Here is a 16565-nt window from a genome sequence, read left to right on the forward strand (position 1 = left end):
GCCTCTCCCTCACCAGTTCAGATGTTGAAACCTAATCCCCAGTGTAATGGTATTTGGAGGTAGGGCTTTGGGGAAGTGATTAGGTCATGAAGGTAGGGACCTCACAAAAGGGATTAGTGCCCTTATCAAAGAGACCCCAGAGTGATTGCTCACCTTTTGCTCATGTGAGGACACCATGAAAAGACAGCCATCTACAAACCAGGAAGCGGGCCCTCACTAAACACCAAATCTTCCAGAACCTTGATCTTGGACTTCTAGCCTCCAGAACTGAGAGAAATAAATTTCTGTTGTTCATAAGCCAACCAGTCAATAGTATTTTGTTATAGCAGCTTGAATGGACTAAGACACAATGGCTTCTTGGATGTCTCCTCTTGGATTTTCTCTTTCCAACACTGAATTCATCATCATTCGCAATCCTTCTCCTGAGAAATTCGATGTATGGGATGGTGTTGGAATGGAAAGCAAACAATGTGATAAAAGCAGAAAGGCTGAGACAAACTTGGAGCCTGGGTGGAGGGCCTGGGCCTGCTATGGGCCTCATCTGTCCACAGGGATTCTTTTCCCACCAGCACCCCACCCTACCCCCCAGCCAGGCATGCTAGGCCTCTCTGGCCTCAGGTACCCCAGATGGAGAGAATAAATAGGAGTGATGGCCTGTGCTCTTCTGAAACCCGTACTGAGAGTGGTCTCATAACACACCCAGCACAGAGAATTTTATTGCTCACTGAATGTCTGGGCACATTTTCTCCACACCGTCTCCACACAGCACAATGTCCCTCACATTTCCTTAGCCCCTTTACAGTTATTTGAGGCCGTATTAACGTAGGGAGAAGGCAAGAGAATTAAAATGTTAATCAAGCCACATTCAGACTGCAGTATGCTGATCAGCCCTGCAGCCAAGTCAGGAGGACATCTGCAGAACAAAGGAAGATTTCTATGGGGATTGCCAGCAACCCATTCCCCACATCTGTGAGGGGGAAACAGGAACCAAGAGTCATTCCCTATGGCTAAAATCATGGGGAACCTAAGGATTAAAGACTGGGAACTGCCAACAGGCCTTTCGCTCTACCTATTCTTACCTTTCCATGCTACATACTCTTCCCCTTCTTCATTGTATGTTCATATAGAAGGAAATGGGAACTAAAGAATGACATATAAACTGAATCCTCTGAATACTCAGGGTTTCTCTCAGAGCCTTTACTCAGTCCCTCTCACTGTCCTCTCTCTGCCTCTGGGAAGAGACTGCACTCTGTCTATGGAGTGTTACCCCTCTTCAAATAAACTTTCCTTTTGCCTCTAACTTTGGCGTGTGTGTTGAATTCTTTCTACACTTGCTGCCAAAGAACCCTCTTCTCTCGGTGCAGGGCTTGGTCTCCTCCACCAACTTGGGGAAATTTGCCCTGTCCTGCATCAAGATTACTTTCTGGGTGAGAGAACTAAGTCTCTTTGGAAGCCCTTAAATAACTAGGAATTCAAGAGGAAATGGAATAATCTCAGTCTCCAAGTTGAAAGGTTTGCTCTTCACAAAGAAAAGGGGCAGTCCCAGATCCCACAGCAGGACCCACTAGCAACACAATCCCCACCTCGAGAAGGGAGGTATTAGCCTAGGCTGACAGTTGAGGCCTTGGCTTACATTCAAGGGCTTGAACTTGACTTTAGAACAAAGGCTGGGGTGTCTTCAGAGCTTTATCCCTGACTCTGATCTGGAATCGACTCTTGCGTAGGGCCCCCAGCTCATCTGACCTACATGGATACCTATAGGGGAGGGACGAAAACCTGACAGGGACTCTTAGAGTCAAAAATGACCACAAGCTATAAGCTTAATTATAGCTTTATATTATCAACTTATTGACACTTTAATTGGGCAATTGTCACCTTAAATGTTGTGTGCTCCTGTGGAACAACACAGGGAATAGGAAGAAGAACCCCCACAAGATCAGAATGGGTGCTGGCAGGCAGACAACCCAAGGGGAAAGCCCTTCGTGTCTATAAACGCCTTTGCCATGTCTCTTTTTTCCAAGAAGCAAGATTTGGCTGCAGGAATTACACCTCCCCACCCACTGCAAAACTAAAATGAGGGCCTACATCCATTTTTTTTGACACTATTAAGAAGACACTTCTACTATGAGGGCGAATTTGAGAAGTTCCTTGCACATGAGCACGGGGCGCTGGTGTTAATACTTATTTTGAACATTGGCCAGGGTAGCTGGAACCTGTGACTACATAGCACCCTGCAGGGGTGCTGGGTATGCTGGGGAGGGGACTTGGGTTGGAGGGATAGGGGTTGTTTAACTTAAAGAAGCCTCTGGGACAAAGGCAAGTTTGGTGGGCCTGGAGTCCTAGAGACCAGGGCTTCCAGAAGAGTAGTTATAAAGAATCCTCTCTCAGATGCAGAGAAAAAGAAACATACACTGCTGGTGGGACTGCAAATTGGTGCAGCCACTATGGAAAACAGTATGGAGGGTTCTCATAAAACTAAGAATTGATCTACCATATGATCCAGCAATGCCTCTACTGAGTATTTACCCCAAAGACTTGAAAACTCATATCTGAAAAGATATTTGCACACCGATGTTCATAGCAGCATTATTCACAGTGGCCAGGACATGGAAGCAACCAAAGTATCTTACAATAGATGATTGGCTAAAGAAGCTGTAGTACATACATACAATGGAATATTACTCAGCCATAAGAAGAGATGAAATACTGCCATTTGCGACAACATGGATGGACCTCGAGATAATCATGCTAAGCGAAATAACCCAGACAGAAAAAGTTGAAAATCACATGATATCACTTATATGTGGGATATATACCTAAAAGCAACAAATGAGCAGGACAAACAAACAGAGACTCATGGACATGGACTACAGACTAGTGGTTACCAAAGGGTAAGGGATGGGGGAGGAGCGGGGAGGAGGAAGGTAGACAGGGTAAAGGAGATTAAATATATGGTAGCTGAAGGAAGCTAGACTTTAAGTGGTAAACACACAATAGAATATACAGATGTCAAATTATAATGTACACCTGAAAATTATATAATTGTATTAACCAATGTTACTCCAATAAATATAATTTTTTAAAAGTTAAGAAAAAGAGAATCCTCTCTCAGAGGCTTTGGGGTACGGGGCCTACAATTGTCCGGGAATTCCCTGGGAAGGATTGAAGTGAGTTCTGTCATCCTTTTGGCTAAGAATAAAAGGGTTTGACACAGTATAAATGTATACAAAATACTACAAAAGAAACAGGCAAAACTGCTCCATTTTTTACCACAAGGATTTATTTACTTGGGAATTTATTTTGATGATGAGAAATCCATGATGGTGAGTTTTGGTGATTTCACTGAGTTTTCTGGCATAAAAGATAATTTACATTGGGTGCAGATCTGACAATTTTATCCAGTTTGGACAAATTGCGCTCACCCTCATGGCCACAGGATTTGTTTAGATATGTTCATGAGAAGGAACTGTGTCTAGGATTTGCTGTGCTTTCTGCTTTTGTTTTCTTGGCAAGTTTCCCAGCCAATGATGCTGAGAATTCTCATCCTGGGTTCAGGGATCTAGTGCTGGCTTGTGGGTAGAGTGGAGAGTTGGCCGGGTTGGGGTTGGCTTGAACTCCCAGCTTAAGAGTACACTTGAGCATTCCCACTCAGGGAGGAAGGGGTTTTTTATTTGGACGTTATGGTCTGATTCTCACCATGTTGGGATGAAAACACCAGCGCATGGAAAATGCCTGACTAGACAGGCTTAAGGGAGGATTCCTGGAGCACAACGTAAGTTCTTTTCCCCTGAATGGTATTTGCTGACTGATTGGGTTTTAATTCATTGTATACCATGGGTTTAGGGGCTGAAAACAGAGGACAAAGGTTCAAAGGCAAATGGTGAAAGAAATTACCTTGGGGAACTGAGAAGAGCTGGCATAGGAGTGAGGTGACAGGTGGAGGGAGGACGGAGGGAGACAAAAGAGGAAAAGGGGCGCAGACATGGAGGTAAGGGTAAGTGCCATCACCACTGTTGTGTCATCATCACAATCATCACAGAGGGCATCATAGATACTTGGCGCTCATTACGTAAGCACTTCACAAGCGCTAACACATACGGTTCCTACCAAACCTTATAAGGTTATTGTCTGCATTTTCAGGATGGGGAAACTGAGGCATGGAGGCAAATAACTTGCCTTGTAAAGAATGGGGCTATATTTCCAACTCAGGCAGTCTGACTCCAGCAATCATCCTAAGAGTCCCTGATGAAACTGGGTTGGTCAGGTTAGAAATGAATGAAAGGCTCCTCAATGCCATTGGTGGGAATTCTGTCTGTGGGTGGTCAGATCTAAGTTAGTGAAAAATTCCCCTTTTTGTCACTTACTAGCTCTGTGACCTTGAGCAAGTTACTTCACTTTTCTGAATCTGGTTCCTTACTTGTAAAACAAGGGTAGTAGAGATTACAGAGCATCTGTAGGGTGGGTAGGGGAGGAGCTGGTACAGTACTTAGTAGAGAACAGAAACTCTACAAAAAGTAGAGCCTCCGCCGTGGAGTCACAGCACAGATGTGCCGATCTCCAGAACTTCTGAGCATGTACCTGTATGCATGCATATGCCCATGTGTACACATATCCCTGCCAAGGCGAGCACTCACATGCACCTGCATGCATCTCCCTCCCTAGTCCCGTCCCCAACTCAGGGTGATGGTGGCAGCAGCCATGCTGTCCCCCAGCCAAATACACAGGCATCACTCTAGAGTCCTTTCTCTTTTCCTCTCTCACCCTCACATCCCATCACCATGGGCAGCCAATTCCTGAACATTTACCAAACTCACCTTCCCCCCAATTCTCCCCTCACCCACTTCAGCACAAAGGTCTCAACTGCCTCCTATCCTCTGGCTTGTAGTCCCTCCTCCACCTACTCTCTGCACGGTGGCAATCAGATGATCTTTTCCAGTTACAAATCTGACCTCATCCCCACTCTGCTTAAAATCCTCCAGGAAGCCTGGCCAGCTAAGACATGAAACTCAGAAGCCCCAAGGAAAAGTCTGACAGACTTGGCTGAATAAAAATCTAAAGCTTCTATATGGTCAAAGATACCATAAGCAAAGTTAAAAAGACAAATGGAAGACTAGAGAAATTATTTCCAAAACACATAACTGACAGAAGTTTTAAATTCCAAATATACTGAAAGCTGCTTTATATCAATAAGAAAAAGGCAAAAAGAAAAGAAAAATGGGCAAAGGATATAAACAATCGATTCACAGAGGAGGAAATACAAATGGCCAATAACTGTATGAAAAAATGCTCAGCCTCGCTGGGGAGAGGGAAAGTGAGGTTTGAAACCACAATAAGATGTTTTCCTGGACTGGCAAAAATTAAAAAGTGTGATAATGTTCAGTGCAGAGGATGGTGTGGGGAAATGCAACCGCAGATACCAAGGGCAGGAGCCTAAAATGGCCTTAAAATGGAAGAACAATATGGCAATACCTTCTAAAATTTAATAAGCAAATCCCACATCTAGAAATTGTCAGTCCAAGAAACACACACACACACACATATTGCATTACACACACACACACACACACACACACACACACCCCAAGGATGTTCACTGAAGCATTATTTGCAAGAGTGAAAAATGGAAGACAACCTAAAAATCCATCAACCCAGGACTAGTTACATAAATTATGCTACGTCCAAACAATGGAATATTAGGTAATGATTAAAAACAACACAGTAGATCTGTATGCCATGACACTGACAGATGCCCACAACACACTGCTAAGTGAAAAATGGAAGTTGTGGGATAATGTACATAATATGATTCCATTTCTCTTTAAAAAAAAAAATACAATACATATGCTTGCATAGACAAAGAAAAAGTTCTGGAAAGAGGAACATCAGACTAACAACAGTGGGACCGTGGCAGAACAAGATTTAAGGGCAAAGAGGGAACTCTCCTACTTAACTGGACACACTTCTAGGTATATCGTTTCAATGTTTTCTCATGAGCAAATATTGTTCTTATGGTTAAAAAAGAAAAGAAAAAAGAAAACGAAATACCCCGTAGCCTCTCACAGCCTGCAGCACCAAGTCCAAACTCCTCAGTGTGGCACCCAAGGTCCCTCAGGATGCAGCCCTTGTGTGGCACCAGCCTGTGGTCTACCCTTGTCCCATTCTTATCCTAAATCTAGACATGCCTTCCTTCCCTATCCCCAAAACTGCCTCTAGACCTTTGTTGATGTCATTCCCTCTTCCCAGAATGTCTTTTCCTGCTTTTTGTGCCTCATATTTCAAGCTGTTGCTCATGTTTCCCTACCTTCAGGAAACTCTCCATGAACATTCTCCCACACACTGCCTTTATGTTCCCTCCCAGAGCAATGGTGACAGTCAACACTCCAGGGAGCATACTGGGTGTCTGTGTTGGAGCTGTGCTATGTGCTTTACATTGTACTGACTCAGCAATCCTCATAGCAACCCTAGGAAGGTTTGTCATCACCTCATTTAACAGATGAGGAAACTGAGGCACAGAGAGATTACATGACTTGCTCAAAGTCACACAGCTAGTAATCTGCAGAGCTGGTGAGTAGAGTCAAGCAGAGTGCCCACATAGTCCTCTACCAGCACTCAGCACACAGGACTGAATTCCCTTGGCACCTATATACCTGCTGGGCTCCAAGACATGCCTGTGAGTCCCAAAGATGGGGTTTGCCTTGTTCCTGCCCCCAGAACCTAGTCAAGTTAGGAGCATGTGCTGAGAGCTCTGAGGGGGCCAGAAGCCAGCCCTCACCTCTACTCAGTCAAGGTTAAAGTAAGTGGCTAGTCTTCTCTGGGGGCTGGCGAAGGGGTGAGGGTGGGGCCGGATGACCCAGGACTGCTAAGAAAAGGGATGAATTTGCAGAGATGCAGCCCCTTCCAAGATGGAGACCCTGACAACCTCCTGCATCCCTGCTGTGTGCCAGGCCCTGGGGGTAACTGGCCAGGAAGTCAGGGGCCAGGCGAGGATCCTGCCCTCCACACAGCTGCAAAGTCAGACACAGGGAGGACAGGAGCCTAAGGGAGTACAGGCAAAGAGCTGTAAGATGGTCCTTAGGGGAGGGGGCCTGGCTTCTGATCCGAGTGAGGGCAGACAGGGGAACTCTAAGAAGGAAGTGGCATTTTGGCTAGTGTAGAAAGATGGGCAGGTGGAGTTGGAGAGGGGAGCTCCAGGGAGCTGAAACAGCTTGAGCAACGGCCTGAATGTGGGAAAGTGTGGGGAGTGTTAGGAAGGAGTCATTGGTTTTGGCTGGAGTACAAGGCAAGTAGGGAAGCGACTGTGGAGGGGGGTTTGCTGGGGGCCCTTGGAGGGGGAACTGCCCGCAGGCAAAGAAAGGACAATCCTGGCAAGGAGGAGACAATCTGAGATGGTGGCTGGGGCCAAGCATCTGAGCTTGTCAGGTACTGCCCTTTTGCAGCTTGCTATGTGAGTGTAGCCTAGTTCCTGACTTTGGTTCTCTCACTTGTAGAAAATAATGCACCTTCCCAGACTGCTCAGAGGACCGAATGAGACAGTGGTTTGCAGCCCCTGTAACCCAGAGAGGGGAGATGGACACATCTGGAGGCAGCTTCCTGAGGGCATCTGCCAGTGTAGTGTGAACTTTGTGTACATGCCTTCCAAGGCTCCATTGGAGAGAAAGTATTCAAATACGGTGCTTGTATTTAAAGTATAAATTCAAGATGTTGTGATTTCAGACTCTTCATCTTTAAGAAATATGAGAAGCAGAGCCCCATGACCTTGACTAGGTCCCTGCCCCTCTTGTGACCTCAATTTCCCCACGTGGGTAATGGATAGCTAGCTGGATGGTTTCTCTAGGCCTGGTTATTTAGAAAGGTCTGGGCCATGGAAGGAGGCAAATGTGGTGGGGGAGTAGAAATCCAGAGGTGTGGGATCCAGAGAGGGGAGGGGGTGGGGATGAAGGAAGCAGAAGACCCTCCTTCCTAAAACTAGTACCCTCCCCAGCCAGGGCCCTCCTCAGTTCCCCCACTCCAAGGACCTCAGTTGACATCAGAAGCCCTGGATGCCAGTCTAACTGGCCCCAAGCTCAAGTCTCCCAGGCCGGAGGCGTCGGAAGTAGAGGAGCCCCACCGCCCAGAGCAAGTGCACTGGCAGGAATAGCGGTGTGCAGGCTTGGAAGCAGCAAGACCTGGGAAATCACCCCACCAGGTTGCTACAGGTGAGTAGCATCAGGCAAGTCCCTGACATCTGTTTCCTCTTCTGTGAAATAGAGAAAAATGCCTTTCTTATGAGGTAACATTATCAACCCAGTACTTGGCCCACCAACAACTTTCCCCACAGGTGAATCCTTTAGTTCACCAGGAGCTGAGAGTAATCTGGGGGAGTCACAGCCAGTTCTTGGAGGGGAGAATCACTCACCCTAGGCCCCCACTCCTCCATGGGTGCCATCCACCTCATCTCTCACCTCACCTAGTCTGCACCATCCCTCAGCCCCTCCTGCCCCACACCCCACCCCCATCTCAGCCTCCCACTGGCCCCTGCCTCCATCACCTCCCCTTCCCACGGGCTCTAAGTGAAGATCCACAGCCTCCCAGCCCTCTGGGACCTCCCTCGCCTCAACTCTGATCACTCAGCTATCATTGCCTGTTTGTCACCTCCCCCACCAGCCCTGTGGGCAGGGACCATGTCTGATTCATCTTGTCCTTTCCAAAGTGTAAGGCCTGGCACAGGAGTCCTGCCCACAGGCAGCAGAGCTAGCAGTGGAGATGGAAAAACAGGGCACCATTCACCCCACCCACGCCGGCACCTGTTTCTCCGTTGCTATATCCATGACGCCAAGCCCAGTGTGGGGCTGAGTCAGGGCTCAGCATGGGCCCAGGACAAGGTTCAGTCTGTCCAGGATTAGGGCCCAGTGTGGGGCTGAAGTTAAAGCTCAATAAAAGAAGTTTTCTGCACCCTCACTCCCTCCATGGAGGGCTCAGGACTTTCCCCAGCCTTACCCATTGCTTTGAAAACATATCCTGCCCCTGGGGTACCAGGGCCTGCCTTCAGGGTCCCAAATATACCCACCCTCTACCCCGACAAGGCCCATCCTATGTTCCACCTCAAACAGCTATGCTGAGATCACCACATTCACTTTGCCCCAGCCACCACTCAACCTCAGCATCCCTGACTGGCCTTCAGAAACACAGCAAGGACAGTCAGCCTTCCAGCATGGATGTGGTCCTAAACCAAGGAGAAGGAGCTTGTGGATTACCTCAGGTTTTTTGATTATCCACCCTACTGCCCCAATTCCATCAGCCCATCTGATCCAGTGTCAACGAAGGTAAACTCAGGTCTGGCTGAACATGAAGGTAAAGGCGTTGGCTGGCACATGGCAATGAGTTATGCCACCCAAATACCTCCTCCTGTCACAGTACCCAAATCCTTCCTCAGTGCTCCTTGCCTTAAGCCACCCTTGCTGACTCGCCTCTGAAACCTCCACCCTGGGTCTAGCGTAGGCCTGGCATTCACAGGGCTCAGAAAAGGGAGCTGAATTAGAGATGGCCTGAGTGAGCATCAGAGCTGGGCTTACTTCTGAGAACAGCAGTGCCAGGGCAGCAGGCTGTACCATCCCTCAGCCCCCACCCACCCAGCCAAGCCCCCCAGTGTCTGTCTACCACTCTCAAGCAGAGGGTCAAGTTGGTTTGCTGGCAAGACACACGATTCTCATTTTAATTAAAGAAAAATCTAATCACTACATTAAACTTCTCATTACTCCACTTGAATACCCGTTAAGTAAATTTAATTATCAGAGGATTGGGTTTCCCAGCCTCTTTCATTAGCTTCTGATAAGATGAAGAGCAGGGAGGGAAGAGGGTTGGAAGCAGAACAATGCCGTTCCTGACCTATGGAGGGCAGGGTGGGCACTGCGCTGGGGCCATCACAGTCAAGCTTTGGGGTCTCCCTAGGGGGAGACTTGGCTCTAGGCCTAGAGATGAATCCCCACCCAGCTGCCCCTAGGAAGGTGAAAAGCCTAGCATTTGGCTGAAGTTGGCACTGAATGCTTCATTTTTTACCACTCTTGGTTATTTATACCCCACCTCTTTCTAAAAGAGTTTGAGGCTGCTGAGAACAGCACAAGCTGAAAAATAAGAGAAGAAATTGGAACAAGATGAAAAAGAGAGAAGATAAAGCCAGAGGCAAGGCTATGAGCATGCCACAGCATCCAGAGCACTTATCAAAATTGGGCCACAAAATAGCTATGAGCTTCCTAGCAGCCAAGGGCAAAGAAAGCAACTCACTTTGGTACTAATAGAATAACTAATAGAGTATTCATGCGGAAATGCACACTGGGCCTCGGTCTTTCCATCTGTAAAAAGGGTAGAGCTGGAAGATGAACTAAAGGAGATAACCATTGGCTGGAACAGTCAGCAAAGGCTTCCTGGAGGAGAGAGCTAAACTAGGCCTTGAAAAAGAGCATGGGCAGACTCAGTCTATAACGATCACTTGTTGTTTACCTTCCCCAGTTAGGGGCATCTCCTTCCTGCTAGCAGAACCCCAAGCTTCCTTCGGTTAACACCTTCCCCTCACTCTTGGTCGCATGGTTGGGGAAAGACAGACTGTAACCCCAAGTCCATCCATGCTTCCAAGCCCTGTGGACATGGATCAAGATAATCCAAATCTTGCCAATAGAGCACAAGAGATCAACTCCAGGACTTTTATTTGTTCTATCATGAAAGCAGATTTTGTCTCCACCTCCGACCCCAGATTTAAACCGGGAAGCATGTTGCCCAGAGATTGCTGGCAGACATCTTGTGACCATATCTTGTGAAATGCCACTAGGAGTACAGCCATCACCAAAGAAGAGAAATGGAGGAATATAGACAGAAACCAGACCAGATCCTGGCTGCAAAGTGTGAACCACTGGATCAAGTCCTTCCTGAAGCCCTTACTACCTCTGGATACTTGTTACATGAGCTGATCATTTCATTTTATTAAAATAGATTTTTTGCTACTTGCAACCAAAGGAATCCTGACAGATTCAATGTTAAAAAAGGTATCCCTCTTGTTCCAAGGACCAAGAAGGCTCAGGTATCCCCAGGAACAGGAAGTGGGTTGGGTGGGGATGCCACCTACCGTGACTGCTACTGTGCCCTTTTGAGTCCCAAAGCTTGAGGAGTCCCCTTGGCCCGAGCTGGGGTGAGGAGGAGTTGGTCTGGGGGCTGGACAAAGCCAGAGGCCCAGAATGCGGACAGGAGGTTGTGTGGCCCCACAGACTCAGGGCAGTCAGGACGTGGCCATGGGATCCCTAGAAAACAAAGAAGCAAGAGTGAGCAGTATGATTCATTTAGGGGACAGAGGGGCACTTGGGCACAGGGGTAGAGTAGGCGGTGGCCAAACCTAGATAAAGGAAAAGACCAAGTCAGTCAAATTTATCATTACTTCCTCACATCTTACATCTTATTTTCTACATTTACTGCCCCTTCCCCCAGGTCCCTCCCCTCCCCCTGGAGAGCCTCCAGGCTGCGGTAAAGCATCTGCAGAAGGCCTGCCCTCTGAAGGAAAGGGTGGGCTGGTGGCAGGTGCAGCTGGAATCCATGTACTGTTGCCAGAGTATGTGAGTTTGGGGGTGGAGTGGAGGAGGAGGGGCTTCACCCTCAAGTGCTGTGGACTCATTTCTCACAGTTCCTTTCCCAGTGAATGCCTAGAACTAGGCCTAGGGCCTGAGGCAGCCATCTTCTTTGATCTCTAGTCTAAGGGAATGGATGGTAGTGTTTCAGGCATAGAAAGAGAATAGTATAGCCCCTCCCAGTGCCCCCAGAGGCCCTGCATCTGAGGAAACAGGAGACCACCTACTTTGCCTTCCTACCAGCCTCCCTTGGGCACCATCCCTGGCTGGAGGCCACCCTTCAGAGGGCCCACACTCTTGCACAGCTTCTCTCTGAGGCCGAGTTGGGACCTTTAGGGAAAGAAACAGGGGTGTGGCTTTTTCAGACTCAGGACACTTCCAGAGTCGTGGCCTTTGGAAAGTCACTTAGCCTTTTTAGGTCCGTAATGAGTTCTCCGAGCTAAGGACTGCATGATGACAGAGATCCCAAATCACAGCACAATAAGGCTGATTGTAAGGATCTCTAGAAATATCTCTAGACTGGCACAGTCCAATAGAGCTTTTGGCAAAATAGAAATATTCTACGCCTATGCTGCTCAATGTGGTAGCCACTAGCCACAACTGGATATTGAAATGTGGATGGTGTCACTAAGAAATTAATTTTGTAAATTTAATATTATTAATTTATATTTAAATCGAAATAACCACATGTGGCTACTGGCTACCATAGTGGACAGCACAGCTCTGGACTGACCCTTGCTCAGCCCCTGGCCACAGTACATAGAGAAAACTGAAGTCCAGAGTGGGTAAGGAATTTGCCTAAGGTCACACAGTAAGAGCATGGTGAAGGCGAAATCAGAATCTAGTTCTTCTAGCTTCTAGTCTCAACTCTCCACCGCACCCACTGCCCTTGCCACGGTGGCCTCATGTTCTTCCATCATGCTCATATCGTCACGCTTGATGCCCTGTTTTTCCCATAATGCTCAGCACTGTCATACTAGATACCTTGTTTTTCCCATCATGCTTAGCACTGTCACACGAAGTGTCTTGCTGCCCATGATGCTGCTCCTGGGGCAGGATATCAAGCCACTTCTGAAAGGACCTCCTTCTCCCAGCCACTGCTGCTGGCCTGTCTCTCAGCCCCACACCCCCTCCAAAGCAGCCTCAACGAAATGTTCCTGAGGTTGCCTGAGGAAATCATCCATCAGAGAGCAAGTGCTCTGGGCACAGAGCTGTTCACTACAGGGCTATTTATAACAGCAAGATGCTGGAAGCTGCCTAAACATCCCACAATAGAGATGACAAAGTACATTGTGACACCTCTGCTCAATGGAATATTACACAGCCATTTCAAATGATAAACACAGACACAAGTAGTGACACGGAGCAATGTTTACCTAACAATATTGAACAAGAAAACAGAAAATGGATGAGGGAGAGAGCTGGGTTGCCACGGTACACAGGGATCCATGCTCACTGAGCCCCCTCACAACCGGTACCCTCAGATGCATCACTACATCATAGGGTCCAGATGATGCAACCATTCTACAGATGGAGGAGCTGAGGCTTAAGATACCACATACATACCCCTGGTTACATGAGGAATAAGGGGCTTAAAGTAATTGGCAGAGTGAGGGCTTAAACTCTCAATTGCTGACTCTAAGGACACATCCCACAGCTGCCTCTTTCTGCCAGGATGGCGGCATCATGGGTACACTTTCCTTTCTAATTATTACTCATCTTATTTAACAAACACATACTAAGGGCCAGGCACTTTTCTAATACTTTTATAAATGTTGACTCATAATCTGTACAACAACCGCAAGAAGGAGCAATTATTAGTCTCTTATTTTTTTTTGGATAAGAAAACTGAGGCACAGAGAGATAAAGTAACTTGCCTAAGGTCCAGGGTCACTTCTACTTTCCATGTGTTCTGCAAGGTTTTAGTATTGTCCTCACAGGAAAAGGGTAATGGGTAGGGAGGGAACGGTTGTTGCCTTGAGGTGGTGGAAACATAGATATGTGTTTTCCTTTTTTAATTTCATGGATATTCTTCTGTAGCAATTGAAACCAATGTTCAAGGAATAAAATAAATGTATCAAAGTTGTTTTAAAAACACACATACACACACACACACAAATAAAAACTTAACAAATTGAAGCTATAGATGCGTCCAAGAAACCTTGAGTGTGATGATAATCCACCTCCCAGTAGCAAAGCTCATGTCTCCAGGTTTTTCTGCCAATTTCCTGGCCCTGACCACTTCCTCCTGCCCAAGTAAGATCTCACCTCAGAGAGCAGGAGGAGCAGCCCTTTTCAGAGGTGGACTTCAATAAAAACCTCCCACTTCCCTCAGCACAGTGCAGCAGGCTGGCTGCTTGTATGCTCCTGCCACTGGCAAGGGCTGGCCTCAAGATGCCATGGCATCCAGACCTCTGCCTCAGCCTCGGAAAGCCCCGTTCCAGCGGAACACCTGAGGCCCAAAAGGTGAAAGATCTTGCCAGAGGTCACAGTGCTACTGAACAGGGAAACGTGTGTGCACATGCACGCGCGTGCACATGACCCGCACGTACAGGTGTGCGTCTCCCATGCATGCAGTGCTTCAGGCCCAGGCACTCCCAAGCCTATCTTTAAAAAGGCAGGTGATTCTCAGCTTACACACACACATACACACATACACAAACACACACTTGTTACATTTTAATTGCTACTACATCCACAATTATATAATTTGCTATTTCTCCTTTATATGTTTCTGTGTTATTTTTTGGTCTGCCACCAAATGCTCATTGTACACTTACTGTATGCTAGGCTTATTACATACAGGTGCTAGGGATTCAGTGGGGTACAAGACAAATTTGGTGCTCTCATGGGAACAGGGCTACAGATGATAAGCAAATGAATAAACAAGATAATTCCGGAGAGTGACAAATGCAGTTAAGATCATCGAACCTGGTGATGTGAGACAAAGTACCTGGGCTGGGGCTAGGGGGATCAGGGAAGGCCTTTCTGCAGAGGTCATACTTGAATTGATATATATATATAGTAAGAACTCAGTCATGCCTAGAGCAGGAGTGGGCAAAGAGCAGAGGTGGGGAGGGGCTGGTGTTTCTGAGGAGCAGCAGGCAGGCCAGGTGCCTAGAATGAGGTGGGCAGAGATGGGGGCAACTGTGGCAAATGAGGCTGCAGAGGGAGGTTAGGCCCTTAGGGTGAAGGTAAAGGCTTTGGTTTTCATCCTGAGTGTAATGAAGAGTCACCGGAGGGGTTTAACAGGTTTGTGCTATGAAGTTCCCTGGGGCTGAGTCTGGGTTAAAGGGAAGCAGGTGTGAGAGCAAGGGACCAGTGGGTTGGGTGTCTCAGAAGCCTGAGGACAAGGAGACTAGGCTTAGCCAGGGTGAGGGAGGGACTAGCCAGATGCAGCATGTCAGCTGTAGCAGAAGCAATGGCTGATGAGTTGGATGTGAGGGGTGGGGTAGGAAAGGCATCGAGGATGACTCCTAGATCTTCTACCACAGAAATGCATTGCTTTTTACCACCAGACCCCACCCCCCCAAATCAAACATAACTATTAAAAGTATCACAGCAGATGAGCTACCCATGAAGACTGTTGCACCCCACACCGATCGAGTCTCACATTTTTTAGGAAGCATTTTTCTCCCCAAGCCCCTGCTCTGTTCCCTGTACATGTGTGGTGTGTAGGGAGGGGCATAGATTGGGCACCACCATTAGGCTGACAGGAGACAAAATGATCCAAAAGACAGGTCAGGGCAGGATGGGACAGGGTGCAGAGGGGCTGGCACAGAGCAAGGCCCCAGCACATGCTGGTTGAAGAACATGCAGGCTAAACCTGTGAGAAGTGACAGGAGGATGCATGGGGGCTAGGGTCGGGGGAAGCATCTGGGAAAAACACGAGTATGAGGATAAGACCATCCAGGCTATGAGTCCCAGCCCTACCCCTTGCTAGCAGTGGGACCCTGGGTAAGTTATTTCACTTCCCAAGGCTCAGCTCCTTCACCTGCAGAGTGGCAACCACAATCCTCCCACACAAACCTGTGATGAAGATTCAATGAAATGGTATATGTCAAGAACTGGCATTTATAAATATTAACATCCTTCCCCTTTTGTTTTAAGAAGAAGGCTATAAAAGCCAGTTTGGGCTTAGACTAGTGAGCTTCACGTCCATTCTAATAGAAATTCTAGAAGTGCTACACAGAACACCAGGAAAGACAATGGCAAGACTGAGGAGTTTATTATCAAAGAGTCTTGCAAGATAACAACACATCCTCTCTTAGCTGCTCAAAAGGATAACATGCACTCCAGCAAGGACCTCTCATTCACATCCTCGTGAATGAGACAGAAAACTGCACTGGGTTGCTCAATGGTTGGCTAAATAACCACGTCCAGGAAAGTGGCAGGGTGAGTCAGACTGGCCCCTGGGGTGGACTTTCATGGGCACTGGCAGGGCTGGTCCTTGGCCCTGCCTGGCACAACTCTTCTGGCAGAGACTAGGATGGAGTCATGAAGGAACGTCCAGCTAGGAGGGGTCAATTAGAGAGGCAGGGTCCCCTGTACAAAGCCCTCCACTTGTCCCGGGAATAGGACAAGAGAGAGTAGAACATGGCGAGTGCCAAGAGTAGTTCCCAGAGCCAGCTACACAGAATAGCGAGGGAGCCTGATGGCCAGGAGACTCCGAGGCTGAGTGAGCCAGTCATTCGAACTAGACGGTACAGCAGCTCCAGAGAGCCATGCCCAGTCATTATTATGTCTGTCCAGAGGTCTTTGATAAAATGAGGTCTGCTCACAGGGGCCTTGTCAAGAAGAGATGAGCCTGAAACCCATGTCCCTTGGGGACTTCGGGTCCCTGACAAATACACTTGGCATTTATGGGCCCAGAGAGCAGAGCTAGGCCCAGTGAGAAAAGACTTCAGGAAGACAGATCTATGTTCAGTATTGGGAGTAGTGAGCTCCCTGTCCCTAGGGGTGTGCAAGCAGAGGTCT

General features: G+C 47.7%; 1 protein-coding gene across 3 annotated transcripts in view; it reads right to left on the reverse strand.

Moving 5' to 3' along the window:
- Positions 1-16565, reverse strand: part of LINGO1 (leucine rich repeat and Ig domain containing 1) — a 197095-nt gene that overhangs the window by 64917 nt on the left and 115613 nt on the right. For 2 of the 3 annotated variants that reach the window (XM_039856454.1, XM_039856455.1), the window contains exon 2: positions 11096-11267. The gene's annotated coding sequence lies outside the window, so the exon portion shown is untranslated. Of the gene's footprint in view, positions 1-11095; positions 11268-16565 lie in introns of those variants that run through there. The other variant, XR_005651452.1, reaches the window with a different exon arrangement.

The sequence above is a fragment of the Pteropus medius genome, unplaced genomic scaffold (genome assembly GCF_902729225.1).
Source record: "Pteropus medius unplaced genomic scaffold, Ma_sr-lr_union100, whole genome shotgun sequence".
NCBI lineage: Eukaryota > Metazoa > Chordata > Mammalia > Chiroptera > Pteropodidae > Pteropus > Pteropus medius.